Genomic DNA, 26,910 nt, shown 5'->3' on the forward strand with positions numbered 1-26,910 from the left:
AAATATTTCTTGATAGTTTTATTCTTTACTTGTTCTTTATTAGTTCTAGGAAACACTTAGCTGTTCTTCTTTGGATTGGTGCTCTTCCATTCCTCACTCCCCTTCTGCAGCTTGCTCCCACTGTGGGAGTTAGGCACATCTTTGTGCTGTATTTCTTTACTACTTGTGCTTCCATCTCTGTGCTGGCATCTGTAAAGGTTTTTGAACTCTCTTAGCTCACTGAGTCATTCCTCAGGGTCTGCTCAGCTATCTAGTCCATTGAGTTTTTAAATGCTGCAGTTTCTGTGTTCAAGATTTATGGTGTGTGCTTTTTATAACTGCTAATTCATGGTTTTCTTTCTTTTTTGGTTAGAGCATACTCTGTTATCTTTTTGAGTATATTAATTACATATGCTTTGAAGTCCTATTCTGAATGCTGTTTATTTAAACATTTTTTGACGTATAAATGCAGTTAGCAAAGTATATAGAATCTTAAAGAGTGTGGCTTGATTGAATTGTACCCATATATGCTACATATAATGACCACCCAGACCAGGAGGGAATATTCCAGCACTCCAGAGGACTGCCTCGTGGCTCTTGACTATAATTTAGTATTTCTAATATTTCTAACATTTCATTAGACACTATGTCAAAATTCTTGAAGGAATTTTGCAGTGAACACTTGTATACCCCAAACTCCTGTATTTTATGGTAGCATTTTACTCTACTTGCATATATGTTGCATCATATATGTTCTTTACTGTACTTTATCATATATGCTCATCCATCTGTTTCCATGGGTTCTACCTCTGGGGATTCAACCATTGAGGGTGTGAGAGGGGGTGATAGGGGAAATCTAGAAAGTTCCAAAAAGCAAAACTTGAATTTGCCTTGTGGTAATGATTTACATATCCTTTACATTGTGTTTCCAGCAATTTATGTAACATTTACATAGTATTAGGTAGTATAAGTAATCTAGAAGCCATTCAAAGTACAAGCATACAGAAGGCTGTACTTAGGTTATGTGTAACTTCGGTGCCTCTCATATAAGGGACTTTTGCATCCATGGGCTTGGTATCTGAGGGAGTCTTGAAAGCAGTGCCCACAGAAACCAGGAGACAAGCGTGTGTCAGTCTCTGTCGTCTCTACTTCCTTTTCCTTTGATGCATTTTATTATTTTTTTTTTTCCTTTGATGCATTTTAAAGTAATTGCAGACATCTGTACTTTGCCTATGGAGGAGGAAATGGCACCCCACTCCAGTGTTCTTGCCTGGAGAATCTCAGGGACGGGGGAGCCTGGTGGGCTGCCGTCTGTGGGGTCGCACAGAGTCGGACACGACTGAAGCAACTTAGCAGCAGCAGCAGCAGCAGCAGCAGACTTTGCCTAAAATATTGCAGCGTGTATATCATTAATTAGTCCAGTATTTAGATTTTTCTTTTGAGATAAAATTTATATGCAGTCAAATGCATAAACATTTATTGTGCATTTGCTGAGTTTTGACAGATGCATACATTTATCTGTGTAAGTCAAACCTCTGTCAAGGTTAGAATATTGTCTTTCCAGAAAGTTCACTCTTGCTCCTTCCCAGGCTCTTTTCCTGCCATCCTTGCAACCACCTTTTCATTTTTTTCCCCACCACAGGTGAGCTTTGTCTGTTTAAGAGTTTCGCAGTAAGTGGAAGTATGTAGTATACAATCTTTTATATAATATTTCTTTCACTTCGCATTATGTTTTTGAGATTCATCTGTTTCACGTATGAGTGATTCATAGTACTGTGACTATTAACTTTTTTGTTTGGGTCTTTGTTGCTGCGCCGTGCTTCTCTAGTTGCTGGGAGCCAGGGCAGCTGTTTGCTGTGGTGTGTGGGCTTCTGATTGAGGAGGCTTCTCTTGCTTCAAGCACAGGCTCTAGGTGCGTGGGCTCAGCATTTGCGGCACACGGGCATTGTTGCCCTGAGGCATGTGCAGTCTTGCTGGATCAAGGATGGAACCCGTGTCCCCTGCATTGGCAGGCGGATTCTTACCTATTGCACACCAGGAAGTCCCATGACTGTTAACTTTTAAAGGCTCATGATCCACATTGTTAACTTGCCCTCCAGAAAGATGTGATCAAATTTTAATATCACAGGAGTATATGATAGTGCTTCTTAGGCTTTCAACAATCCGATTGTGGGAGAGTGATATTTTGTATTGGTATTTTAGTTATAATTTATTTCATTTATGGTTACCTTTTTATTTTCCAAGTGTGTTTTGAACACTTGAACTTTGCCTTCACTGAATTTATGTCTGTTGCCTATTTCTCTGGGTTTTAGAATTTAAAAAATTTTATAAGAGCTTTCTAATGTGTTTGGGAATTAAGTTTTGATCACTCATGCTTATTGCATATCTTTTTCTCTAGTCTTTTTCTCTTTACTGAATATTTTATTTTTAAAATTGTAAACATTTTATATTTTTGTGAAATCAAATCTATACTCTTCCTTTTATGTTTTTTCCTATTTGCTTTATACAACATCCTATCTTACTACAGAGGCAGTACAGAGTATGGAAAATTAGCTAGTGCCTCCACAGCTAGAGATCACTTATTATAACATGTTAGTACATGTCCTTCCAGATTCTTTATCTCCCCCTCCATCTCCTTCTCCTTCTCCCCCTCCCCTGTCTCCCTGTCCTCCCCCCATCTATCTTTGTATATAATTACATTTTTCCACTGAAATTAGATTACACAGTACATAATGGTTTTTAAAAAAAATTATAAAGTATACATAACATTTACCAGTTTAATCACTTTTAAGTGTACAATTGAGTGGCATTAAGTACATTCACATTTTTCTACAGTCTCCACCTCTGTCAACCTCTAGAATCCTTTGATCTTCCAAAGCTAAAACTTCAGATGTTAAACTCCTCATTTCCTCCTCCCCAGCCTCTGGCAACCACCATTCCCTTTGGACTACCCTAGGTCCCTCATGTAAGTGGAACCATAGAGCACATACTTTGTCACTGTCTGATTTCACATAATACAGTGTCTTCAGGGTTCATCCATGTTGTAACATGTATCAGAGTTTCGTTTCTAGGGCTGAATAATATCCCATTGTATGCACACACCACATTTAGTTTATCCGTTCATCCATTGATGAACACTTGGATTGCTTCTGCGTCCGGGTTATTGTGAATAACGCTGCATACAGACATGGGTATACATATCTATGAATTCCTGCTTTCAATTCTTTTGGGGCGTGAACTTGCTGGATCATACAGTAATTCTGTTTCTAATCTTTTGAGGAACCACCATAAGTACATACTGTTTGGCAATAGACTTTTTGCAGCCAGTAATCTGCATATTTCCATTTCAGTAATTTGTTTTATCTAATAGCTGTATCATACCATACCAATATCCCCAGTGATCCCAGAAATGTCTCCTGCATTGCATCTGCTTGTCATGACCCTTACCTTGCTTTTAAACTAGCCTGCCCATCCCCACCTTTTACATTACACTGAGTTGTTGAAGAGACCTGACCACTTCCTTGGTCCTGATTTCTGGATTCATCTTACTGGTTCCTTCTTTTCCCCTCTATCTGCTGTATTTCCTATAAACTAGAAATCACATCCAACATGGATTAAAGTTAGATGTTTTGGGTTAGGCTGTATCATTGGCAAGTCACAAATCACATCAGAAAATACACGATGTCCTGTTGGCCCACCATTACAGATGCTCAGATTGACTGCTGGGTTAGGGTGATGACCATCTGATTACTCCACTAGAACTTGTAGATTCTCTTCATATGACTAGAAGGTGACCTTGTGGCCCTTGGCATAATATAGATGTGTGTGTGTGTGTGTTTAAAGTGTATCTGTCTATTTATTGATTTGGCTGTGCCCCAGGGCATTTGTGACTTTAGTTCCCCAATGGGGGATCAGCCTGCACCCTCTTCGGCGAAGTGTGGAGTCTTAACCACTGGACCCCCAGGGAAGTGCCTACAAATGTTTAATTCACCATAAGCTGTTCACCTAAGCTTTCTCTTTCTCCCTGCCTCCCTTCCTTTATAGCACCACTTGATAATCCTTATCTAAAGTAACAGTTCTCCCTGGTATTAGGAAATGATGTTTCCCAATTCATTTTACTTTTCCATGAAGTAGTTAGTGTTCTTCTGTAAAGCAGAAGTTTCTTCAACAGTTAGGCCTGTCACTACTATAAGATACAGTTCCTATTGGAAAGGTATAAGTATAAGGTATAAGTGCTTGATTTTTCCCTTTAACAGTTTTAATAGTAAGGAGTTGGTGCCTCAAATGGTAATGAATGTGTTGGGTTTTAAAATATTACTTTTAGGGCTTCCCTGGTGGACATAACTCTCCAAAATAGTCATTATTCCAGCATCTTTTTATGTGGATGATTATTTTTATTCGCAGTTGATTTATACTCTCACCTTTATCATATCTTTGCACTATTTTTAATTACCTATACTTACTCGCCCTGTTACAGCACTGACTTCATTTTTATAGCTTTATATGTTTTAATAGTGTCTGATAAGGTTAAGAAGAAGAAGGCTGAGCGCCAAAGATTGATGCTTTTGAACTGTGGTGTTGAAGAAGACTCTTGAGAGTCCCTTGGACTGCAAGGAGATCCAACCAGTCCATTCTGAAGGAGATCAGCCCTGGAATTTCTTGGAAGGAATGATGCTAAAGCTGAAACTCCAGTACTTTGGCCACCTCATGCAAAGAATTGACTCATTGGAAAAGACTCTGATGCTGGGAGGTATTGGGGGCAGGAGGAGAAGGGGACGACAGAGGATGAGATGGCTGGATGGCATCACTGACTCGATGAATGTGAGTCTGAGTGAACTCTGGGAGTTGGTGATGGACAAGGAGGCCTGGCATGCTGCGATTGATGGGGTCGCAAAGAGTCGGACACAACTGAGCGACTGAACTGATAAGGTTAATCCTTTTTCTTATTATGCCCCATTAAAGAAAGCTTCCTTAACCCATTCTTCTCTATCCTTCCATATCAATTTTAGAATGATTTTGTTCTACTCTCAAATTTGGGGGAGATTTTGTTTGTATTGGAGTTAGTGAGTGCAAGTCACTCAGTCATGTCTGATTCTTTGTGACACCATGGATTGTAGCCCACCAGGCTCCTCTGTCCATGGAGTTTTCCATGCAAGAATACTGGAATTGTTTGCCATTCCCTTCTCCAGGAGATCTTCCTAACCCAGGGGTCGAACCCAGGTCTCCTGCATTATAGGCAGACTTTTACCGTCTGAGCCAACAGGGAAGCCTGTATTGGAGTTAAATCCACTGTAATTTGAGAAGAATCGGTAGCTTTATAGGATTCTTCTGTCATAAGTATGAATTTATTATTCATTTATCTTTAAATATTTTAATATGGGTCTCATTCCTTTTTATTAATAGGATAATTCTGTTGTAGCCAGAATCTTCATTAAATCTACTATTTCAATTAGATGAAATATATTGATGTTACCTAATTTAGTAAACAATTGTGTAGTTTCTCAGTTGATTGTCTTTTGTTGTTGTTGTGAAATATATGAATTTTAACTGTATAGTGTCTTGGGTTTTTGAGGTAAATGTTCACGTTATTAGCTGACTGATGGTTTTGTGTTTTCCTTTGTAAAAGTAATACTTCATCTCTTGTTTTCTTATTGGCTTGGAGTTTCAGAACTTTGTTAAATAATAATGGTGTTAATGTGCATCTTCGTTTTATCCTGATGTTAATAGCAACATGTCTCGTTCTTCACCCTGAGCTGTGATATTTGCTTTTGGTTTTAAGACAATATGCTTCAAGATATTTGTACATAATATATTAGTAACTCCTTGCATTCTTTGTTCTTATGCATGCATAGGAAATTTTACATTAAAAAAATTGTTTTTGCTATTTTTTTTTAATTGAAGTATAGTTGATTTAATCTTCCCTGGTGGCTCAGACAGTAAAGAATCTACCTGCAATGCAGGAGACTGGATTTGATCCCTGGGTCGGGAGGCTCTGCTGGAGAAGGGAATGGCAACCCACTCCAGTATTCTTGCCTGGAGAATTCCATGGACAGAGGAGTCTGGTGGTCTACAGTACAGTCCATGGGGTCGCAAAGAGTCAGACACAACTGAGCAACTAACACACACACACACACACACACACACACACACACAGAATTGATTTACAGTTTTCAGGTGTACACCAAAGTGATTCAGTTATATATATATATAGCCTTTCCAAATTTTTTTCCATTATAGAGTATTATGGGATATTGCATATAGTTCCCTATGCTATACAGTAGGTCCTCGTTGTTTATAATTTTATATATAGTAGTGTGTATCCATTGAATCAATTTTTAAATGTAAATTTTAAGCAGGTACTTTGTACAGTTTTATATCCTGACTTTTAAATTTAATAATAAATTGAAACTGTAGTCGATCCTTGGTTATCTTTTTTTTTTTTTTTTTTTTTAAAGATCCGTGGTATCTTCAGGAGATTGATTCCAGGACCCCAGTGGTTTGCCAAAGTCCGTGGATGCTCTAGTCCCTTGTATAAAATAGTATAGCACAGTGGGCCCTGTGTACCTGTGGGTTCTCTACATGTGGGTACAGAGAGCTCACTGCATTTTCCCATGTCATTAAAAGTTATTCAAAACCTAATTTACATGGCAGCGCTGTGCTGCCGTGTCGATCTTAAGTTTTTATGCATATCTGTGATCATTTTATTAGGGTTTATTTTTAGATGGAGAATCTATTATTTTTGAGTCTTGATTTAAAAACAATTCTGGTACAGCACGTTTTAAGACCTTTTGGGGAGTCTGTAATGAAAAAGCATTGTGTTTTTTGTAAAATTTTTATTTATGAATTTGGCCAGATAAATTACATTTACGTATCGAAATCTTTCATTTTGTTAGAATTTTATTACTTAGTGAGATGTTTAACTTTACTCTTGCCAAGCTTCCATTTTATGGAGGAGGAAATGGCATAGTGTACTCTGTTGCTGTTGCTGCTGCTGCTAAGTCGCTTCAGTCGTGTCCGATTCTGTGTGACCCCATAGACGGCAGCCCACCAGGCTCCCCCATCCCTGGGATTCTCTAGGCAAGAACACTGGAGTGGGTTGCCATTTCCTTCTCCAATGCGTGAAAGTGAAGTCGCTCAGTCGTGTCCGACTCTTCGAGACCCCATGGACTGCAGCCCACCAGGCTCCTCCATCCATGGGGTTTTCCAGGCAAGAGTACTGGAGTGGGGTGCCATCGCCTTCTCCGTCTAGCGGTTTGATTGTATCAGAAGCAAAAAAGAAATCAAACACGTGGAATTTCTGATATCATTTGGGTATCAGAATTTGGATATTGTTAATGGAGTTGCGTATTGCGGAATGGTTCTGTATTCATTTTAATGTCATGTACAGATATCTGTCTTTCTCTCTCTTTTAATTTTTAAATTGAAGGATAGTTGCTTTACAGATACCTGTGTCTTTGTTCTCTTTATACCTGTGTATTTATTCGCTTTTAACTCATACGTTTGGACTTGGAGTTGGCATGCAGGGAACCTACAGTATTTATGTAGTCATTCAATACGTACTTGACCAGCTCTCTTTACTGCCCTAACATTTGTAGGTAAAAGCAGAAGGTTTTGTTTCTTTTTCTTCCCGAAGCGCTGAAGTCATGTCTTTTTGTTATTCTAGCATTAAGAAATAGTCTTTAAAAGCCAGAGATTCCAAGTGAAGTGAGCTGCAGTGAAGCCTTGCCTGGGATGAAGGTGTGCATGAGGTTTGGTCAGCCTGGCAGTGAGTCGAGCAGTGTTATCAGAGGCTCAGAACACTCTTATGGGGACACCTGGTAGGTGACAGTATGAGCCAACATACACTCACTTTTAATACTCAAAAAAGTCAGTCAGTACTTCTACGAGACTCTGATCTCCAGTGAGATTAGTTTTCAGAGGCTGATTTGGAAGTGTTTTAGAGGTCTTCTGGTCTCATTTCTCCCCAGTGTAGGAATTTCCGCCTCAACTTTCCATCTCCATGAAGAACTCTGGTTTGGTGAGTTGGCATGATGGTCCCTGATTCTTTATTGGACCACGAGGTATTGGATCATAACAAAGTCTTGCTTCATTCAGGCCACATTTACGTAGAGCTCCCTGTGCACCAGGGTCTGCAGTAGGCATGGCAGTAACGCGAGACGAGTGCTCGTAGCCCCCACTTTAGGGTACACGTGCCAGGGAACTGGCTTGCCTCTGTTTGTGTCTTCCCAACCCTTGATTCTCCAGTGCTTGTCCAGAAATCTGAACATACCTCTTGCAGTGATACAGTCAAAGAGGAGAGGGAATTGGCATCAGACTTGGGTTTGCATTCTGGTGTTGGTACTCAGCTGGGACAAGCTGTGTCACTTGTCCGTGAACCACAGTTCCTCATAGTTGAAACAAGTGTTGGAGAGAAGGCGTGGAAAGATACTTGTCAGGCACCATAAACGTGACAGACTTTTCTGGTGTCTGTTTGCTTATGGATCAGAATTGCATTTTCTCACCAGTGGGTTAGGAGAGTAGGAAGCTGTTACGGTCCTTTCGGTGCTGCTGAATATACAGATAATGGAAAAATAAACAGCGGTGCCGTGGTTTGCTGGCCTGTAAACCAAAAAACAGTTTTCAGTGCCAAAACCTGTGTTTGTTTTGAGAGGCTAAGGATATTTATGCCTCAGATCCCAAATGGATCTCCCGGGTACTCCCGGGTCATCACACAGCTTTGGTTTGGGGTCACTTGTTTATATGGCTAGCTTTGCTACAGTGTGAAAGCTTGCTTACTGTGCTCGGTTTCTGCTGGAATAGAATCGTGTAGGCTGGCCGGAGGGGGTCTCTGGTCAGGGCTAGAGGGCTTTGACCTTACTCTTCCAGTGGGCAGGCGCTAGCCAGTTGCAGCAGCACTCCTGACCCCTGGCTAGGCTCTAGAAAGCCCTGTGGGCCTGACACTCTTGCTGGGCCCCTGTTCTTCCCCACCAGGTTGCTTTGGAGTTGGGGGTTTTTGATGGGTGTCCTGAGGGCTTTGCCCCCTCCCAGTGTTCTTAGCCTTCTCCACATCTCCAAGTTTCCAGAGAAGCGGGCCCCACATGCAGATGTCTGGAGGCAGAAGTTCAGAGGAGGTGCAGAGGGGTCGTGCCATTCTCTGCCTCAGACCCTCTGTGGCTGCCCACTGCCCATTCCTTTCCATGACCTCAACACCCATCCTCCTCTAGCTTCATCCCATGCCTTTACAGACTGAACGCTTCAAGCTCTTCCTTGTACTTCCAGGGACTTAATAAACTGTGCAGTTTCCAGAAAAGCACTCTGCTGAGAATTTCTCCCCAACTTAATCAGCAGAGAGAGCAAAAATAACTTTGAAGGCAGAGCTCTATGAAGGAAGTAGGTGATTGTCATAGGAAGCATCTTATGTCTGGAACAAGTACCCTCAAATTTTTGTGTTTGTGAAATTCCCTTGTGGGGAAGGGAAGACAAGCCTAAGATGGGATGAAGGGTTCAAATGGTCAAGATCACGCATGCTCAGAAGATGGATGAGGTCCCCATGGGCAGGTCTGAGGCTGCATTTGTGTCCCTGCCGCCCCCAACCCTGCTATCTCACTGTGGCTCCTGGGGGCCCAGGGAGTTGAAGGAGATTGGAGAGAACAGATACCCTGGCGGACAGAGGGGCATGCTGGTGTCTGATACAGTGCATCCTTGCTCACCTCCCAGAGAGCCTGAGGTGGTTGCTATCCTTAGTGGGCACCTGAAGTTGTCCCTTCCTTACAGATGGAAAGAGCGTCAGGATTTGATGGTGTGCTGTGACGGTGGGGTAGTGTGGGACAGACGTGTTTTCTTCTGTGGTCAGTGTGGTGCCTGCTTTCACCTGGCTTGATCCACCTTGACTTGCTTGGGGGTCACTAACAGCCGTCAGCTGATGTTGACGGAGCGTAACAGTAACGCACATGTTGACTGCTCACTGCATCCCAGGTGTTGTTCCAAGTGCTTCATGTGCATTAACTCATTTAATCCTCAAGGAAACCCAGTGGGCTTGGTGTTATCCTAAAGGCTCCCCTGTAGGAGTAAGAAAACCGAGGCAAATGGGAGGTTTAAAACACTTTCCCCGAGGTTTCCTGGCCGGAAGCTGGCAGCACTTGGGTTAAACCCCAGTGCCCTGGTTTCTGATTCCGCACTTGTCATTGCTATACTTGTGTGCTTTTCATTTCACTTTAGGAGATCTGTGAGATGTTGTGAACTTTTTTGTCTTAGCTCTTGAGGCAGTTTTGCTGATTATATTAGTCAGGGTTTTGTTTTTTTTCTTTTCAGTTTTTTATTTTGTATTGCGGTAGAGCTGATCAACAGTGTTGCGACAGTTTCAGGTGAACAGCCAAGGGACTGAGCCATACACGTATGTGTATCCATTCTTCGCAAAACTCCCCTCGCATCCAGGCTGCCACATAACACTGAGCAGAGTTCTCTGTGCTGTACAGTAGGTCCTCGCTGGTTATCCATTTTAAATATAGCAGTGAGTACATGTCCATCCCAAACTCCCTAACTAGCCCTTTCCCCTATCCTTCCCTCCTGGAAACAGTTAGTTTGTTCTCTAAGCCCGTAAGTCTCTTTCTGTTTTGTAAGTAAGTTCATTGTATCATTTCTTTTTTAACTCCACATATAAGGGATGTCATACTATACTTCTCCTTCTCTGACTCACTTCATTCGGTATGACACTCTCTAGGTCCATCCATGTTGCTGCAAATGGCGTTATTGCATTCTTTTTAATAGCTGAGTAATATTCCTTGTATAGATGTACCATATCTTCTTTATCCCTCCTTCCGTAAATATCCGTTTAGGTTGCTTCCATGTCTTGGCTCTTGTAAATAGTGCTGCAGTGAACACTGGGGTGCATGCATCCTTTCAGATCATGTTTTTCTCTGGATACATGTCTTGGTCTGCTTTTTTCTGCTTAGCAAGAAGCAGTGCCCACCGCTAGCTCTTGGCTTTAAATTTCACAGCTTTGTCAGTGGAGTGGGACTGAGTCTCTTCCAGTAGAGGCTAAACTCTACTTAAGAGTCCGTAGGAGGAACCAAGACGAGCCTAGCTCGGAACATCTACCTTCCCAGTGGCCAGCAGTGGCTTCTCTGATGAGCAGCGGCTTTCACCGAAGTAGAAAGTTGGATGGGAGCAGCTCTCATAGGAAGAGAGGAGTGTTGGTCAGACAGACAGTAGCCTCCCCTACACTGGGATCCAGCCCAAGTCCCCAAATGCTTTTCAGCTTGAGAATTAATCCCACTTTTATGTGTAATGAGAGTTATTGTTCCTAGCTGTGACTCAGAGGCAGTTTGCATTCTCACTTACCAGAGAAACTTTCCAGTAATTCTGTTCGGTAAGAGAAAAATGGATGACTTGTGGGGAAATTTCTACCAGTTTGGACATAGAAAGGGCTTCCCGGTTGACCTGCTTCCTTACTTGTGCATTGTGCCTCAAAGATGCTGTGTTGCTCATCACTTCTCATTTTATCTGGTGCTTATATCTGTCACTTGTCTTCTCTTCCCTTTTTGCATTCTTGTGGCAGGATCATTGCATCCTGTTTTTGTGTTTGTCAGTTAAGTGTATCTTGGGCAAGTCATTCAAACTTGCAGACCTTAATTTCTTCACCTATTAGGATAGGCTGATGTAACAAACCCCCAAATAAACAAAAGTCTTAACCTCCAAAGAAGTTGCTCAGTCACGTAAAGTTTAAAATTGTTGTTGTTTAGTCACTAAGTCATGTCCAACTCTGTAACCCCATGGACTATAGCCCACCAGGCTCCTTTGTCCATGGGATTTTCCAGGCAAGAACACTGGAGTGGGTTGCCATTTCCTTCTCCAGGGGATCTTTCCAACCCAGGGATCAAACCCATGTCTCCTTCACTGCAAGTGGATTCTTTACCACTGAGCCACCAGGGAAGCCCAAAGTTTAAAATAGGTGTTCCCAATCAGTGGAGGACTCTTCTCTAAGCGGCAGCTCTGAGACTAAGGCTCATTCCATCTTGTGGCTCTGCCATCTTCAACACACGGCTCCCTGAGATCACCCTGCCTGTCTGCACAGACAGCTTGCAGAAGGGGAAAGAGCATGAAAGATTGTGGGTGAGAGGTTTTGAGGGACCAGACCTGGAAATAGTTCATGTCTGTCCGTTCCATTGGCCACACCTCCCTGCCCTGGAGGCTGGGGAATATGATCCGTCTACGCCAGTTGTGCCCAGCAAGGAGAGGAACTGGCTTTCAACAGCCAGCCAGTCTCCACCACACCTCTTTGGAAACATTTGTAATTCTTCTCCTTTCCCTTCTCTTGTGCAGAGCACTAGTAAAGTTTGGTTGGGATTGAGCCCACCCCCAGCTCCAGGGGGCTCTCTCATGTCCTTCTTGCCACAGTCATTTGTTCAGCAGTGGACGCATCACCCAAGCTGAAGCCAGAGTTCAGAGGCAGCCACATGACATAAACTGTCTCAGTCAGACTGCAGTAACTGGAGGGTGGATGTGCCCACCTCCACCCCCCAGTGAGGACCCTGCCAGCTCATGTAGGAACAGGCTTGGGGAATTGCAGTCACAGAGCCAGAGCCTTAGGGAACTGATCCTGAGGCTCGGAAGATCTCACCCTGCCCTTCGCATTTGCATGAGTCCATAAATCCACTTCATCATAAAGTATTTGAGGTTAGTTTTCTTTACCTGCGGCCAGCTGTGTCCTGACTGATAGAACTTATGAAAGATCTCATGAAAGGGAGGGGGAACAGGGAAAGAGAAAGGATAGAATCTGGATCTCTAAGTTCTGCTTTGGCTCGTTGCTACCGTATCTGTGATGTTTCTCCGAATTCTTGAACACCCAAGCAGAACCTCAATGGACGTTATCCTAGTTTGACTTCTCAGTTACCTGGAATTACAGCTGAGATAAGTATTTTTTAACATTCTTCTCCTTTTTTTTTTTTTTTAAACCCTTTAAACAATGATTTCTCTCTGAATTGAAAGATAATTTCATTGAAGAATAAATTCAGAATTTTTATTTATCTTCTACCAAAGTGAACAGAACATAGTTCATATGCTTTCTTTTCCCGTGTTTTATTTAGCAACTTCTCTAAAGTTTTCTTTTTCATCAGGAAAATATTACGGAATAAATATATCGTACACATTGCAGGATACATTTGGTTTATATAGCTGAGTGTTATCTCTATAGTGTATATAGAGATATATATGTCCCTTCTTTATTTCTTGAGTTGAAGTGTTTAAGCCTTTCTGAAATTAGAACAGTTTGTCAAATTTGTTGATTTTATAGTAGCTCTATCTTTAAAAAAAATTGCCACATGGTGTTCTTTAAAGAACAATTTGGGAGAATTATGTGGTACTCACTAAGGCAATTGAAAATAATCTGGTATTTAGAAATTGTTCAGGAAGCTAATTTGCACAGCCAGAAGCCATCAGCTCAGCACACAGACACCTCCTGCCACTGTGGTGTCGAAATGTGAACCGTGGAGGTCCCGCCTGACTCAACTCAGTTCGGAGAACAGCAGAGGGCTGACAGCCCCATCATTAGAGCTGCCCTCCTGTGCTTATTTCAAGAGATCTGAGGTAAAGAACACTTACTGTAGGCTTAAAAAGCAAACAGATAGAGAGGACTGGGGCTGAGGGAGCACAGGGACAGGCGGGAGTCAGGTTGTGTGCAGCAGCGCCCGCCAGGGGAACTTGGGCGGTCACCAGGGGGTTGGGTCACACGTCTGGCAGGAGCTTCTGCAGCCTCCACAAATGGGAAAACAGCCCGAGTTCCCAAGAAGTCACAGGGGCTTGTGACTCAGGGGAAGGTGGTTTCTGAGCCGAAGCCTGAAGAAACCCCCCTCCTGGGCCCTTTCTGAGGGTCAAGGCTCTCAATAATGTTCACGTAATAAATACGGTGGAAAGGGCCCCTTAGTGCAAGCTGAGGGCATCATGCTCCACGTGGGCTCCAGGTCAGACCAGAGTCCGTGGGCCCAGGCTCCCGCTAAGTGGATTCAGGGATTAAAATTCATTCTCTGTGAGAATGATATTACCACTTTTTTTTTTTAAACAGTAGAACAAATTTATTTTTAAATGAAACAAAGAAGGATATTTTTATTGATAAAAGGTATATCATTTTCTAATCTTGGCCAATTTTATTTACATTTCTTTGATTAGAAGTCTTTTTCCAGATATTTATAATTGCTGTCTTGTATATTGTCTTTTACTTTGGCCATTTGCTATTGGAGAACCTGGAAGGAGCTCTTTTCTAATTTGCATGAAATTTCTTAAAAGTTAAGAATCTTATTAGTCCATTTGTCTTTTATGGTTAATAACTTTTTTTTCTAGTTTGCCTTTGAAATTTGCATATGGGAAACGTTTCTAGGATTGCCTACTGGAGTGCGATACTCGACTGTGCTGGGGGGAGGATGGGGTTAGGGAAGCTGGCTTGAGAAGGGGGAATGTAGGGAGCTGCCTCTCGGAGGAGTGGAGAAGGAGTGTGCAGGATGTACAGAGAGCACCGTGGGCTGCACGGGCCCCCAGCCATCCCTTGACACCGTCCTGCAAGGTCATGTGACTCCAGCAGTGCTCAGCCAGTCTTGTGTGTGTGGGCCCGAGCTGGGCAGTTGGGCTCATCTGGAATTAGAGTTTGGCATTTCTCAGAATGTCCACTAGCTATTGACAAGGCAGATGAGAGGGCAAGAGTAAGGGCTGTGAGTTTGGGTTTAACGGGAGTACCCGACCGAAGAAGAGGCCTGGGCACCCAGGAGAACAGGTGGGCTGAGACCCGGTAATCCCTGTGAAGGGAACACGAGCCTAGTGCTGAGCGCAGCGTCTGCCATGTGGCCCCTCTCAGCTCTGCTGACTGTCCACAGCAGCCTGCCCCGGCGGCGAGCAGCGAGGCCAGCAGAGAGGCTTGGAGGCGGTAGACGAATCCTGCCCTTAGAGGCACACAGTGGCACCGGAAGGGGAGCCCGACGGCCTCCAGGACACTAGGAGTGTGGCTTCTTCATCTGGTGCTGGTTGTGCACGGTGTTCAGTTTGTGAAAATTCACCTACTAGTGCATTTATGGTATATGCACTTTCCTCTGTGCGTGTTCAGTAGAATGTAAGGAAATGAGAGAGCGAGAGCACACTTTGCGCCAGACCACTTGTTCTCAAAGCTCTCTGTATCCACTTAGAGCTGCGAGACCTTGGGAAAGTTACTCGCCTTCTTCACTTCAAGTTTCAAGTCATGTCATGTGAGATAATAACTGCATTCACACTCCAGGAGAACTGTGAGGGTTAAGTGAGTCAGTACACGTCAAGTGCTCTGAATAGTGCCTAACACATAGTAAACGCTCCTTAGTATTTGTTACTTTTGTTAACAGTGGTTATTGCTAGCATAAACTGAAAAGATAGGAGACAGAAGTGATGAATTGAGAATATGTGGTCAAAAAAAAAAGAATATGTGGTCATAGAAAGCTGGTGGACACTCTGTTAGTTGATGTCCTGAGTGGGGTGGGGTGGACCTGGGAGCAGTCAGAATTAAATGGAAGGAACCCTGGTGTGCTGGCGTGGCCACATGGACCGTGGCCTTGCCTAGGACTCGCAGTGGAGAAGGCTGATGTTGAGAGGCCAGGGCCCTTAATGAGTGTGAGCGGCCCGTGGCATTTCGGGGTGGTGCAGATCTCAGACGGTCAGAGCTGGGGGCTGACCAGGGTGATGCGGGGGGATGAGGAGTGGCCTCCCTCTGACAGCATGGTTTGAAGGAGAGCAGCTGTGGCCTTCACGGAGTTTTATCCCAGGGCTTTCCCAGCAGTCTCTGTCGTGTAGCTAGCTGGTGGCCCAGAGAGATGTCAGAGCCAGGTGACGTATGCTGGGTTGTGGCAGTGAAATATAGGTTAATGACATCTGCTTTAGTGTTTTTTTCTGAATTCCACTCCCAGTCTGCTGACACCTGTGGTGGTCTGCCTGGCTTCTTGTCAGTGCCTTTCTCCTTGGACCTTGGCTAGATTTGTTTGGCCCCACCTGACCATTCCTTCTCAATGTGTAATTCCTCCCCCGCAGTTTGTGTGTGTGCACTCTGTTGCTTCAGTTGTATCCGACTCTTTGCGACTGGGGCCCCCCAGGCTCTTCTGTCCGTGGGATTCTCCAGGCAAGAGTACTGGAGTGGAATTTAGTTGGAGGAAATTAAAGTCATCCAAGTTCCACGCTCTGGGACAGTCTCATTTCTGGCAACTGGCCCTTGGTGCTGCAGACGTACTCCCATCTTTAATTCCACTGCCAGGTGTGGGTCTGGCTCTGACATTCTCTCCTAGATTCCTGCCAGTGCCCTGGCTTCCCCTCAACAGCTGAGGCCTCTGTTGAATTTGGCCCCAGCCCCCTTTTCTGCCTGCAGCCACAAGGGTGAGGTCCCAGCACCTGGCAGACGCCCACCCTCGCCCACCCTCTCCCTGAATCTTCTGCTGCCACCTCCACCCTGCCCCATCCTGCCCAATGCTGAGCCATCGCCTTTCACTGAGGCTCCCTCAGGCAGGGTCTGCCAGCATTGTGTGCCGGTTTGGTCTCTTCCTGCCTGAGGGAGCCTCCCTCTTGCAGTGTCTGAGGAGCCAGGCACCTACTCCACCTTCGTGAGCCTGTGAGGCAGGCCGCCCGCCCGCCTGGCCACCTCCCAGGCCAGCCGGTCCTTTGTCTTCAGGGCTCCTCTGCTGACAATGGGCACATGGGAGGGACAGATTTTTGAGTCCTGAAAAAAGAAAAAGGAAGGAAGTGCCCTTCACAGGACTTTTGCGTGTTTTTCCTTGTTCTTCCTGGGATGTTGTGTGTGTGTGTGTGTGTGTGTGTGTGTGTGTGTGTGTGAAAGAGAGAGAGAGGGAGAGGGAGAGAGATTTTGTTGTTTCGGGCGGGGGATATTGAAAATGGAGAAGGTTGGGTGGGCAAGTGGAAGAGGAATTTTTACTTTGTGAGTAGGCGCCAGTCTTGTAGAAAGTTAACCTGAGACCACCTTAGCTCCCTTCCACCTTTTGATAGAATACTGGAAGACCTTTCAGAAGTATTTACTCTCATCCATCGATTCCACTCCTGGATATATACCCCACAGAGATATGTGCACTACTCTGCAGCACTGGAAATAAAGAACCATGCCACATGCGACAGCGTGGATGAATTTCAGAAGCCAACTGTTGAGTGTAAAATTTGTATTAAGAACCTCAGCTGTGTATCATCTTCGAGTCAGAGTTTTCGTGGACGTACAACATCTGTCCGTCTGGTCTCCAGGACTTGCTTGGCACGTGCCTTCACCCCAGTCTAAAATGTAAAAGTCTTTCGCTCCCTCTGCCCTCGCTCCTTCTCATCCTTTTGAGTCTCCCGTGATGACCTGCTTGCCTCCCTTCTCCAGTAACGCAGGGTCCAGTTTTCCTGTCACAGGCTCTGTTGGCACCATGTCCTGAAGCACAGCTTTGACGCCACATGTCTGTGTGAGTGTTTGCAGGCCTCTTCTGATCTTAGGGGCTTCCCAGATGGCTCAAAGGTAAAGAATCCGCCTGCCAATGCAGGAGACTCGGGTTCAGTCGCTGGGTCAAGAAGATCCCCAAGAGAAGGAAATGGCAACCCACTCCAGTTTTCTTGCCTGGGAAGTCTCACGGATAGAGAGGAACCTGGTGGGCTACACCCCATGGTATTGCAAAGAGTCGGACCCAACTGAGTGACTGAACACGCACGCACGCCTCCTGAGGCTCCAGGAGGACAGAGGCCAGGCCTGGCTCCACCAGCCACGGTGTCTCCAGGGCTGCCCCAGAGCTCACATCCATTGCTAGTTGTCAAATGAATAAACTGAGTGTGCTGACTTTAAAGGGAGCAGCCTTTTTTCTCCATGCTTTTCTACTTTTAGGTGGGTGAAGTGCAAGCTTGAAGGAGCCATGAGCTTGAACTTTCCTTATGAGATTGTGTGGAACGTTTTGAGATTATGGTGACTTTAATTGCCTTCAAATTTGACCTGTAGAGGAGTGGAAAGAATGATACAGAGCTGGCTGACCAGCCACTGTCCCTTAACCTAGTTTTGAGCTCTGTGCCCACTAGTCATGTTATTGAGGACAAACAGTTTATATATGATGACTTCATTTCTCCTGGCTTTTCTCATGACAGTCCTAAGGTCAAGCCTATTTTAAGCCTGAGAAATATGTCCTGGAAGTTCATTCCAGAGTCCCTATTTCCTTTTTCTTTCCTTAGTATTGAAATCTTGGCTGTCTTCCCTACACTTCCCTCCTAAATTGTTCTCTGAAGCAACTTTGAAAGAAATGTAAATATCTTCTATGTTGATCTCTGAACTTCAGTTGTCCCTTTCAACTTGATGTGGGAAAATGGAGAGTTCTCATATACTGTTCTGACCGGCAGCATTAAGCCAAGAGCTTTGCTCTCATTGACCCAGAAAGAAGCGTTTAAGACAGTGCATTTACATTAAGTTGGTTTGTTGGATGATTTTGTAGATTTTTTTCCTTCTTGTGTAAAGTGGTCAGGAGCCGAGTTGTAGAGCCAGGCGGTACTGGTCTGAATCCCAGCACTGCCTCTCCCTGCCTTTTGACCTTTGGCAAGTCACATAACCTCTCTGAGCCCAAGTGTTTTATTTTTAAAGTAAGGGTAGTCATCACAGTTTGATTACATGATGACTATAAAACAATCTGCTCAATGCCTAAAAAATTATAAACACTCAACAAACAGCAGTTGCCTAAAATGAAAGATTCAGCTTTGTCATAGTTTTAACATATAGTATCTATTAGAGTCTAAAAAATAGATTAGGGCCTTTTGTTTGTTTCTTCTGTTTATTGGCTTGGGGTTCTCAGTTCCCTGACCAAATATTGAACCTGAGCTCCAGCAGTGAAAGCACAGAGTCCTAACCACTGGTGTGTGTGTGCATGAGTGCTCAGGCGTGTCTGACTCTTTGCTAACTGTAGCCTGCCGGGCTCCTCTGTCCATGGACCACCAGAGAAGACCCTCAGGAATGCTTTTATACTTCTCTGCATAGAGGGTCTTATTAAGCTTAAGTTTAAATTTTTTTTTTGCTTTTATAAGTAGTGTTTTCTTTTTGATTGTATTTTATAACTGAATTTCCTGTAAATGAAGCCCATTGGTTTTTGGTATGTTTATTGTATAACCTGCTACATTTTCTGATTTATAATATTTTTTCCATCAAGTCTTTGGTAATACTATGATATTATGTGTATTGTTTTACCTCTTCTTTCCCAGTTCTTAGATCACTAATTGCAGTCTCTTGACTGAACTGAACTGACCCGGTGACATTAGATGGTATCTCCAGTGCAGTGTAAAATAGAAAAGAAAGTGTTTTGTTTTTAATATAAAATAGTATCTTATTTCTAGTTTTTCAGGAAATTTCTAGTTTTTCCTCCATTTTCTTCCTTAAACTTTAGCAGACTTTTACATTGAGAAAAGGAACAGTGGCAAGAAATTACATGGAGAAATTTTTTATTTGTTTTTCCTTTCAAAGTGGGGTAGGAATATACTCAAGGATGGTTGTAATAAATTGATCATCTGTTGCTCTCAACTTTATAGTATAGTATCTAATCATTTTCTCAATAGTTGATGAAATTTCAATGGCTGTCTTCAAATATGTGAAAATATATACTATATTTAAGTGATTTAAAAAATAGTAGTGGCTTTTCTGATGACTCAGTGGTAAAGAATCTGCCTGCCAGTGTAGGAGACATGGGGTCAATCCCTGATCCAGGAAGATCCCCTGTGCTTTGGAACCTCGAAGCCTGTGCGCCACAACTATAGAGACTGTGTTTCCCAAGACGAGAAGCTGCTGCAATGAGAAGCCTGCACACCCCAACCAGAGAGTAGCTTCTGCTCGCCACAGTTAGAGAAAAGCCTGAGAAGCTGTGAAGACCCAGCACAGCCAAATAAATAAATAAAATTATTTTTAAACAATAGTAGAACTGTTACTGTATAATTCTAATTTTAAAAACAATTGTATAGGAAAAAAGATAAATGAAGGTTTATCAGGGGCTCTGCCATCTTACGTCATTGCCATCTCAGCACCTCGTTCAGGATTTTCTGTGGGAGGTGCAGAAGACACTGGTGACTTGCACACTATCCAGTACGTGCCTCACTGACATGCATCAGTGCACAGTCTTTGGGGTAGAACTAGCTTAATGGCCTCCTTGCATGGGGTGGGAAGAGTAATCCTTGTGTGTGCCAGGAGAGAACCAAATATGGGTGAGTGTGAGACGCCCCTGCCACGCTCTAGAACCTTTGCTAGTGCTAGTTGTATAACCTTTTCAATTTTTCCTTTGGTTATTGTCCTGTTCTGGTTTTGTCCACTTTTATAAATTTCAGTTTGTTTCTAGAAAAAAATTTTTTTTCAAGATTTTTAAATGTATTTGCAGTGTATCTTGAATAAGCCTGGTTTGATGGGCATTTCAAAATGATCATTTTGATTCTCTCTGAATGAAGCCGGGGGAGAAAAAGCCCCAGTTACTTTGGCTGCTGAGTGGAAAATGGATTATAGGGGACACATAAGTAGCAGAAGGCTAAGTCCAGTCACAGAGGTAGTTTGGGCTTGGTGGTAGCAGTAGATTTGGACAGATGTGGGCAACCTTGGGATGTGATTTTGGGAGGTTGAGTCTGTAGTGGTGCTGTTCAGGTAGTCACGTAGGCAGACCGTTTCTGTCTCGGGACAAGGTCAGGAGTTTGTGCCAGGTGTAAATCAACACGCTGATTTCTTCATTGAGAATATCCTGCTGTTAAAAATTTTTTGTGGTTGATTCACATTCTGGCTCAAAGTCTTTATTTCATTGTGAGCTGGTAGCAGCAGGTCTGTGGGCCACTCTTTGAGCAGCACCAATCTCGAGTACTTTTGTTTTAATGCTACAGTTTAGTTAACCAGTCTCTTACTATTGGACATTGAGATGCTTCAGCACCTCTTCCCCACATCTTCTTTTTGGTATTAGAAATAAATAATACTGCTTTGAATTCTTATTTAGTTAGGTGTGTATTTCTTATGATTCCTTTCGTTTAAAATGTATTGATTATTTTTGGCTGTTCTGGGTCTTTGTTGCTGCGCCTGGGCTTTCTCTAGTTGCGGTGCGCGGGGCTTCCCTCATTGTGGTGGCTTCTCTTGGTGTGGAGCACGGGTGGGAGGGCTTCAGCAGCTGAGGCACTTGGGCTTAGTTGCTCAGTGGCATGTGGGATCTTTCTGGACCAGGGATTGAACCTGTCCCCTGCGTTGCAAGGTGAATTCTTAGCCCTGGACCTCCAGGGAAGTCTTCTTGTGATTGCTTTAGCACAGTTCCTGGAAATAGAATTAGAGTTTTGGAACATATTGAAAAAATGGTTCTCAAGAAAGATTGTACCCACTTACAGAGCCGTATTTTTGCTATCACTGAATTTTTTTTCAAGAAATTTTTGCTAATTTAGATGACACATAGAAAGTCATTATTTTAATATGCATTCGTTTGATTACTGTAAGACTGAATAGTTTTCATGTATCTTTTTGAGAATTGATAGTTCTCTCTTTGCTAATTTTTTACGTTCTTCGATCATTCTTATTTTGGGATAGGACATTTACTCTTTGACTCTACAGTGAAAATATTTTCCCCCACTTAAAAACAGATTTTCATTCAGTAAAATATTTTTTTGCCTATGCTGCACGGAAGTGGGATCTTAGTTGTGCCATCAGGGGTCAAACACTGGCCCCCTACATTGGAAGTACAGAGTCTTAACCAATGGACCACCAGGAAAGTCCCCTCAATAATTTTTTTTAATAAATAAATAAAATTAGATTTTCATGCTTTTGTGTTACTTAGAAACTGTTCTGTGTAAGAGTCTCAGCAGCATAGTTAGTTGGGTGGGAGTGGTCCAGGCTCTCTGAGTCTTTGTCTAGAGAGGCTGCCCTCTGAAGCAGTCATTTCACTGATGGTCTGCCATTCTGGGCTGAAGGTCTTGGTGTGAGAAACTTAGGAGTTAAAAGCTCTTGTGTCAGGGACATGTGAATGGATGATAGATACTAATAGATTATTTTTAATTTTGTTAGACATAATAATGGAATTTTGGGGTAGAAAAGTAGACACACACACAAATCTTTAGGAGTGAAAAATTTCAGAGATGTGCCTTAAAATACCGTATCAGAAAAGGCATAGATACAGCAGGTGTGTCCAAATGATGGTGATTATTGAGTCTGAGCCATGTGGAGGTTCTTTATACCATTCTTTATTTTTGTGTATGTTTGAAAGTTTTCATAATGAAAACTTTTTAAAAGGCTCTTCTTGGATCTTTACAAGGCTGCTGGGGGGTTTTCTCTGGAGTGTCTAGAATTCCTCCTGAGCCCCTTTCTCTTGGCACTCTGTAGGTGATGACCCACACACCACAGATGGAGCTACCGCTGAAGTCAGTTTTGAGTCAAGGAAGGAGGCTCATTATTGTCCCTTTATTTAAATAGCCATGGTCATTTGCAAATAATGTATGTTCTCTGTTAGGTACAAAGTTCTGAGTGTGTCAGTTAAATCAAGGGGTTATTAATCTTCTGAATCCTGTGTCTGTGTTTGTTTTGTACATGCCTAATCTGCCAAACAAGGGGGGTGGCATTTTGAAGTCCTTCACTACAGTTGTGGTTTTCGCCAGTTTTTCCTTATAGTTCTCACAACACTGGGCTTTAAAAAACAAACAAAACAAACAATTTTTAAAATAAATAATTTCAGATTTAACAGAAAGGTTGTAAAAAATATAGTACAGAGAATTTCTGCATACTTGTCACTCAGATGCCCCGAATGCTGACATTTTAGCAGGTGTTTTTATCATTCATTCTCTGCATCCATATTGCTGTTATTTTCAGAACCAGTTGAAAGTAAGCTGTAGATATGACACTCTTTTACCCCAGAATACTTCAGTGTGTTTCCTAAAAGCAAAAACATTTTTTGTTCCCTTAACATTTTAAATTATATTTTTAACTGGCAGATAATTGCTTTGCAGTAGTGTTAGTTTCTGTCATTGATCAACACGAATCAGCCATAGGGGGGTGTGTGTGTGTGTGTGTGTCCCCTCCCTGTTGAACCTCCCTCCAGCTTCCCACCCTATCCATCCCTCTAGGTTGTCACAGAGCACCAGGTTTGAGCTCCTGTGTCACATGCAGATTCCCACTGGCTTCTCTGTTTTGCACATGGTAGGGTTGGTTTCAGTGTTACTCTTTCAGTTAGTTCCTCGCTCTCCTTTCCCGGTGGTGTCCACAGTCTGTTGTCTTTGTCTGCATCTCCATTGCTGGGCTTCGTATAGGTTCATCAGTACCTATGATGCATATATAGTGCATCAGTGCATATATATGCGTTAATATGCAGCTTGTTCTTCTCTTTCTGAAAGACATTTTCTGTAATCAATCCAGTTATTAAAATCATGAGATTAATGTTGTTACAATACTGTTACCTAATCCATAGATGTTATTCATATTTCATCAGTTTTCTCACTAATTTCCTCTGCAGCCAAAGAGAAAGTTATTATATTTTCTGATCTAGGATCCAGCCCAGGATCACACATATAGTGGTCATGTCTCTTTAGCCTTCAGTTTGAGACAGTCCCTTGGTAATTGTCTATTGGGATCTAGGCATTTTTGAAGAGTACAGCAACTTACTTTGTAGCATTGTGGTTATTTTGGTTTGTCTCATGTTTTCTCATAGTAGATTCAGACCATGCGTTTTTGTTGGAGTACCACCACAAGTGACGTTGCAGCCGCCTCAGTGCCTCGTATCGGAGGGCACATTTGTTCCATTATGGAAGCTGCTCACTGTGCTTCCTTGATTAACATGGTGTCTGCTGGGTCCCCTAACACATTTCTGCCTTTGAAATTAATGGATAACTTCTGGGCAAGTATTTTGAAGCTATGTAAATGTCCCGTTTTTTTCTTTGAACTTTGACCAATCAGTTTTCTTACCCGTTAATAATTTTTGCCTGAAAGAGTTCCCATGAGGATCACCAAGTGGGAAGTGTAGATGCTGGGCAGCATGCTTTGATGCTTTGTTTTTCAGCTACTCCAGGTCTGCTTCTTGCCTTTCTAGTTGAGGTACAGCAGCTTTATGGAAAAGAGCAAGTAGGTCTCGACAGTGGTCCAGGCACGCGGGTCCTTGGCGGTTCTGTTATACTTCCTTAGAGAGGACTTGTTGCTGTTCAGTTGCTCAACTGTGTCCGACTTTTTGCAGCCCTGTGGACTCTAGCATGTCAGACCCCTCTGTCCAGAAAGAATGCTTGAGTGGGTTGCCCTTTCCTTCTCCAGGGGATCTTCCCCATCCAGGGATTGAACCCGCATCTCCTGCATTGTAGGTGGATTCTTTACTGCTGAGGCACCAGGGAAGCCCATAGAGAGGACTGGTTGGGTCCATTTCTCCCCGCTGCTGCATGGGTGGGCACTGAGCTGCCTCTGCCTGTCTGCTGTCCTCTGAGCTCCAGCACCAGTTGGTCCAGACAGCCATGTCTGCGTATTGGGAGCTGTGTCTAGTTGGTTTGTTCTGTGTCATGTAGATTAAGCTAGTTGAGGTTGCTTCGTTCAGGAGGGTGTGTGTGGGATGGTAGCATGTCGTGGAATTATAGCCAAAGGGCTTAAGGGAAGATTTGTTCTTTTTTTCTTTTTTCTTTTTAAAGTGAGAGCTATTTATGAGCATGTTAACATGCCAAAGAGAATAAGTCAGTAGAGAGATTAATGATTAAGGCAGAGGGTCCTCTGGTTGGGCTCTGAGCAGGAGGATGGACATTTCTTTTAGGAAGGCGTTGGAAGGAACAATGTGAGTGTGGAAGTGAACATCGTTTTTTTATATAGATTAGAAGTAGGCACAAATATGAAGGAATTGTGGCCTGATTGCCTCATTTTTCTTACGAAATAGGAGCTAGATCATATCTTGAAAGTGAAGAAGACATATCCTGAGAGTGAGAGGGTACAGACCTTGAAGACATCCCTGGATAGGAAGGAGGAAGAGCTGGCTGGGCTCGCAGAAATGCTTCCAGGCATCTGAGGGTAGAGATGGCCTCATTCTGTAAAGCTGTGTGGTTTTCTCCAGCAGTCCCGGTATAGAAATAGAGGAAATGAGCAGCTGCACTGATTGGGGCGTGTGGCTTTGCCACGTACTGTGTTGGAAAGGCAGGAGGAGGTGGGAGACCAGCAGGTGGGTTGGGAGTGTAGAACTCTGGAGCGGTGGTCTGTGTAGTGGACCATGTGGCCTGTACAGGATGGGAGGTGGTGACTTGGGAAGAAGGAATAGTGACAGGACTAGAAGTCAGAGAATTAAGGAGGAGGAATAAGTGTTCCAGAGAGCTGGCAGAGCCAGGTATATGTCAGAGAAGAAGGACGTTGGAGTTTAGCGTTTCACTGCGAGACAGTTCTGGGTGATGAGAGGCTGGCGTGGAGTAGGGTGGAGGTAGAGGTCGGGGGTTGTCAGGGACCTTGGAGTTGCTGGAAGGGCTGTGAACCTGGATGTTGACACCACCAGGGTACAGCAGGCCGTAGTTGGTGGAGGGGAGGGCTGACTGTCCCAGTTCAGGGAAGGAGGGAGAGTTTAGCAGGGATGAAGCCGGGCAGCAGGAGCGCATGGACACCTTCAGGGAAGGTGACAGATCGTCTGCCAAGGTTGACTGTGGATGTGTGCTGGAACTGGCTGTCCACAGCTTCCACGGATGCCTGGAGGTTAGGGGAGAGTGCCGTTTGCTTGGGTTTCCAAACGGTGGTCAGTAAGTCTTTGCTGACATTGTTTCTTCTTCCTGTAGCCCCCTTTCCTGCACATTGTATATCTTCATTGTCTCTCTCCGGGACCCTGTAACCTCCTTGATGGAGGGTGGGATAGTGTCTTTGCATCCTGGGCACAGCGCCTGGCACACATTTGGTTGAACTGTATGGAATTGCCATCTCCTAAGTGAGTTTGCTCTAGTTTGTGATTTCTTCCCTAACAGATGACCTTCCTTTGTTAGCCCATGTTGAATCTTTTTTTGACGTCACAAGACTCTTTCTTAGTTTGAACTTAGCCAAGTTCCTTGGGCTGAGGAGGTGTTTCAGTGGTAAAGAACCCACCTGCCAATGCAGGAGACATAAGAGACATGGGTTCGATTCCTGGGTTGGGAAGATTTCCTGGGGGAGGGCATGGTAACTCACTCCAGTGTTCTTGCCTGGAGAATCCCATGGACAGAGGAGCCTGGTGGGGTCATGGGGTCATAAAGGGTCAGACAGGACTTAGTGACTGAGTAGCAGTAGCAGCCAAGTTCCATGCAGGTGAGTGAGTTGTTCCTTAGTGACCAGCTAATGTCTATGCAGGCCACAGTCCATCTCCTCATCCTGCTCAGGCTTCTGTTTTTGTTAACTTCCCTTTTGCTCCCTTCTGCATGTAGTAGAAGAGGTTAAAAGAAACTAGTTTGTCTTCATTCTTTCCCAGTTTCCCCAAAATTCCTAGCCTCTTTGTCCATGTATTTCATTCTCCTGTGGATTCTTACCGAGTACCTACATGCCAAGCAAAAAGCAGGCCTTTTTCTGTACTTCCTGTCTGTCTCCTGCTGGTGCTCACTGGCTTACATGTGTGAATGGGCCTGCAGTTGTGGTTGCTCCCTGCTCTCATCAACAGTGACTTCAGTTTATTTACCAGTTGCCCCAGACACAGTTTTTCAAATACCCAGTGACCTGTGCGCATTACACGTTAAAGAATTAATCAAGCAGCAGTACATCTAGATTAAAAAAAAAGAAAAAAGGACTCAAACCAGATTTCTCTCAGGTAATAACAGTACAACATTTTCCTTTAGAGGTTAGGGGAAGACATGTATAAATCAGTTAAGTTTGCTTAGGCTTCTTCACTGGTTTCCAGTTTACCTTTCTGGTTGACCTTCCATTGTCTCAAGCTCAGATGTGTGTGTTCTTGGTTTTGCGGTCACTGAGAATCTAATATAGACTCTTCATATCCCAAGGCCACCATAAGTCCTGCATCAGATCTGCTGCCCTTGAAGTCACCTGAA

General features: G+C 43.6%; 1 protein-coding gene across 2 annotated transcripts in view; it reads left to right on the forward strand.

Moving 5' to 3' along the window:
* Positions 1 to 26,910, forward strand: part of PDE8A (phosphodiesterase 8A) — a 144,285-nt gene that overhangs the window by 12,883 nt on the left and 104,492 nt on the right. The gene's annotated exons all lie outside the window — the stretch shown is intronic.

Source organism: Bos indicus x Bos taurus, chromosome 21, assembly GCF_003369695.1.
Source record: "Bos indicus x Bos taurus breed Angus x Brahman F1 hybrid chromosome 21, Bos_hybrid_MaternalHap_v2.0, whole genome shotgun sequence".
Lineage (NCBI taxonomy): Eukaryota > Metazoa > Chordata > Mammalia > Artiodactyla > Bovidae > Bos > Bos indicus x Bos taurus.